The sequence below is a fragment of the Solanum stenotomum genome, chromosome 11 (assembly GCF_019186545.1).
Source record: "Solanum stenotomum isolate F172 chromosome 11, ASM1918654v1, whole genome shotgun sequence".
NCBI lineage: Eukaryota > Viridiplantae > Streptophyta > Magnoliopsida > Solanales > Solanaceae > Solanum > Solanum stenotomum.
In genome coordinates this window covers 14066745-14071495 of record NC_064292.1, presented here as the reverse complement: position 1 = coordinate 14071495, position 4751 = coordinate 14066745, and the positions used below count along the sequence as shown (strand labels likewise).

The following is a 4751-nucleotide window of genomic DNA, read 5'->3' as shown; positions in this document are numbered from 1 at the left end:
GTATGTCGTGAATACATATATATAGATGCAAATTCATGTCATACCCAACCAAGTGCTAGCAATGGTGGTGCCTTCCGATAGCGAACCGGGATCATATTCACCAACTTGTGGCCATCTGTGTCTCATACGTATAAATATAGGCAATAGGCCCCATACCTTCTGATTATAGCTCGGAAGTAGAATGCATAGCATGTAATGTCATGGATCCGTAATGCATTTGTTACCTGAATCATGTTGCCAATCTTGGCTCATTGGTACTCTTGTCCTCATTATCTCGTAATCACTTTCGTATCACATGTAAATATCTCGTGAAACTTATATACTTATAGATTAAACTGAAACACTTAACTTGGATTTAGAAAGGCAAATTAAACTTGAGGATGTTCATAAAGAGCTTAAAGTTCTTCACTTAGTATATATATATGTTTCCTTAGTGGTTTGTAAAAGAAAGTATTTCAGAAAAATCGTACTTTAGTAGTTTAAACCTACGGTTTATATTTAATAGTTTTGGAGATCGACATTTTATTTTAAAGTTTTCACAAATATAAATTAGCAAGGAAGGAGGACTGATTTCAAATTCATAATGCTCATCCCTAATCTTTTTTAAGTTACTACATCTAAAGAAGAATAAGAATTTGTACACATGTACCTATAGTCAAGAGAATCAACAAAATGACATAAAGACGCTGAATACCCTATCTAATTGAACGAGTGGAATATCAACATAATGGAGTAACAAAAATACGACAGCTGCAATCTCAATGCCTTTCACAAAAGGACTTTCTAGCAATAGAGTAGTAAAACAATATTTCACGATTTAGGATTTCCAAAATTCGTGCTCAAAGGAAGTACAATGCTTATCCTTAACATACCTCGATTTTGGGTCTTGTTGTATAAATATGGATTGTACCCCTTTCCTTACAGTATGTATTCTACATAAAATCATGTCACACAACCATTACAGGCAGAATATTAACACGTCAGGGTCAAAGTAGCAATTTAGAGCTCACTTGCAGAGTAATTAACTCGCCAAACCATTTTTAAATGTATGCTTCACTACCTTCTCTTCTCCAAATTACAACCTCAAATTAATGACATAACATACATTTTTTCAGCAGCTATTAACAAGTGGAGGCCTACACAATAGTCAACAATGACCAAATAGAGTATGCTTGCACAACAATTAAAACTCAGCATATCGCCACACCCCTCTTTTCCAACCCAAAATAACCATAACCAAATCCTAACCACGAGTCTTCAAACCATTAAAGCCATGAAAAATATGTATAATACAGTCCTATAATTGTTCAATATAACCATAATAACTTGAACTCGCAGCTTCCTATCATCATCCAATACGTTCGTCCAATAATTACATTTGGAGTCATGTCTTTCTCTTCATATGCAATAAGAGCTTAAAAGGACAAAATCTAAACTTATACTTGATGGAGCTTGCAGTACATTAACATGTCTTGTCAATAACAAACAGTCTCCTTAAACGCAAGACGTTGAACCAAGAAGAAACAATTTGAAAATTACAATGCATTAATAGAACCAACGTTACACTAATTTATGTTACAATTAAATATCCATCTATATTTCTTCTTCTCTTCCAGAGTCATATCAACAAGAACCACACACATACAAAGAATTTACAAAAATATTCCAGCAACAACAATGTCAGAAAACACTTCAAAAAAAGCCCAACATCACGTAACTATCCAAATACGAATTTTCCAGCCGTCTATTTGTGTTCTTGCTTATATAGCATAGATATAACTTGGACTCACTCAATAAAATGAAGGGTGAGAATTATTACCTCCAAACAGCAGCAACACCACATACAAAACGAGGCTCCTTCACCATGAATAATCCTACAAATCACAACCAACGAGGAGGAAAGAAATAACACAATCTCAATTAACATTCCGAGGGTGAAACCACATTGAAATCTTGTAAATATTTCCTTGGATGATAGGGGAACCTTTATAGAGGATTTAGGACTGTTTTATTCTTATTTTGGTCGAAAATAATGTGATAAAATGAAGGAAAATCTGATCTTATAGAGCTAAACCGACATAGGGGCGAGGGACCCACCTTCACGTGCCTGCTTGTGTAGTCTCATTAAAATCTGAATATTTCTCAATTTTGAAGTCGTATGGACAAATGGTTTAGTGCGTTGGAAATTAGACTCGTAGACCTTCAATTTCATATATTGGGGTTCTTCTAAAGCTTTGTATATTGGGAGAAAATCTCCAAGACATTAAACCCAAATTTCAAAAAATTTATCAAAGAAACTTACTCTAACTTTTGCCAACTTTTTATTTCTCAACTTGCATAACTTCAAAACTTAACTTACGATCATTGGGCGACTATATCACCTTATAAAACATCCTTATTAGCATATAAGACACTCTTTGTCTTATCCCCAAAGGTACCGGTTAACTCAAGCGTTCTGAACGGGCGGGTTATTAGAATAGACATTAACGTTAGTCTAATTCTTTGATTTTTTATTTTTTTACCTCCCCTTTGCAACCTTATTCTCCTGAAATGATACACCAAGTCATATAAGCCTCATACACTCATTCAATGATACACATATTATGCGAAAGAACCACGGGATCTCACATCTGTATTATTCATTTGTTTTATTAAATGTTTTAAAGACTTAAGTGCCTATTTTATGGCGAGTTGAATATATTATTTTTATTCTAAGTTGTTCATTTGAGTTAAAGTTTTGAAAAGTTGATTTTATTGAATTTTATTCAGTTTTAAGCTTTTGCATGCTTAAGTTAGTCTTCCGTTTGTAGTTAGCCAGGATGAGGGTTCGCTTGGGGACCAGCAATGGTTCTCATGTGCAGGCCACGTCCAAGGTGTAGACTCGGGTCGTGACAAAATAGCTAACAATAGTTCAGAAAGAAAATGCAAACACCTTACAGTTAAAGATATGAAACTCATGAAAAAAGTAATACTATATGTATGCTTTTTTACTTACTCAAAAACACATAACCTATAAATTACAAAGAACAGAAAACTCAAAAAGTTACCTTGTTTGAGGAGGCCAAAGATTGCTATCATTTTGTGGATTACAACCATGTTTTATACTATCCTTCCACTCGAAAACTTTCTCATTTTTCTCACCAATAGCACTCCAAAACATCAACACAAATTCACCAGCACTATGGCTATCTTTATAATGCTTTAACTTTTTCTTCAGCTGGCAATTCAAAGGACTTATGTGCTACATCTTTCAAATCTTCAAGAACTTCAATTGGGATCCCATGATTGATGATTTGGAAGAAACCCCACTTGCTTGCTGCTTCTTGAATTGATTTTTCAACATTTAAATCATCAAAATTTCATAATTTTATTGTTGGGGTTTATTCTTGATTGTCAATTTGGAATTTGGCTAGTCTATGTTCTTTTGGTTGAATACATAGATTTGGGATAATTTCAAGGCTTCTGTCTACTAGGCCTTTTAATCCATTTGGTTTCTTGATTACAAAATCAAGTATGTCATCAATTGGTTCAAATTTTGATGAATTCATTTGTGTGTTGAATCTTGATGAGTATGTACTAATGGAAGAATGAAATTTAGGGTTTTTTTATGGTGGGTTTGAGAGGGGTGTGTGGGGGAGGGGGGGAATGGGGTTGGCTATTAAATGATGGGTGAAGGAGATTTGTGGTTTCTATGGTGGGTTTGAGGGGGGAGGGGTGATAGGGTTTTGCCCTGATTTTCTTACCTTATTTGAAGTTTATTTTATTCTTGAAAAAAGTCAAAGTATTACCATAAATGATTCAACCTTTCCTGAAAGAAAAATATAATTTTCTTCCATATTTGGTTTATTCTTTTCTTTAAAGGAAAAGTTTGGAATCCAATAAATTAAATACGCATCTTCTCATACTAAGAATACAAGAACATTTACAATGTAGACGTTTAAGAGTTTAGCTTAGGGTGAATTTTCTCCCAATATGTTTATGATTTTTCAATATTATAGTTTATAATATGTAGGAAGTTTGGCCAAATAATATCAATAATATATTTTTAGTATGCTTTTATTTTTTTTATGATATATCGATCATATAATTTGCAATTGTAAGCTTCCACATAATGCCGCAATCACTTTCGAACCCAACAAGGGGTAGGGGGAGAAGCAGGGTTGGTTTTCAATGGTGGAGTAGTCTGTACTTTTTCAATTTTAACTAGTCGTTTAAGATTCGATTTTTTATTGTCACGACCCGAGCCTACACCCTGGATGTGACTGGCACTTGAGAACCATTTCTGATCCTCAAGTGAACCCCTGGCCTGGCTACCACGACTCACATGACATTACATAATATGTGGTAGCTTAGATAGATGAACCTTTAGACATTCAAAGAAAAGTCTTAAATTACAGTCTTAAAATACTCAACATAAGTCATCACTTGTAAAAATCAAGAACCTGATAGAACGATAATGTATCTAATCTTGTCTGTCTATGAAGCCTCTAACAATTCAAGATAGATGTTGGGAAAAGACCCACGACACCTCAACTACTCCTAAAACTGAAATGAAAATGGAGTCTCCTAGAAGCAAGGAGGCCTCACCAAATACTGACTGCGAGTGAATAGTGATCTCAACGAAATGCATGTTGATGATCTTGAGCCTGTATATGCATCATAATAAGATGTAGGTAGAATGACGTCAGTACATTGAATGTACTCGTAAGTTGTAAGGTTAGAGTAGACAATTAACTAACTTGAACGACTGA

At 34.3% G+C, this 4751-nt stretch overlaps 1 pseudogene; it reads right to left on the bottom strand.

The window, feature by feature from the left end:
* The window catches only part of LOC125845666 (bi-functional coumaroyl CoA and feruloyl CoA ortho-hydroxylase F6H2-2-1-like), an 18372-nt pseudogene extending 14824 nt beyond the window's left edge, over positions 1-3548 (bottom strand).
* Between the last annotated feature and the right edge of the window lie 1203 nt (positions 3549-4751).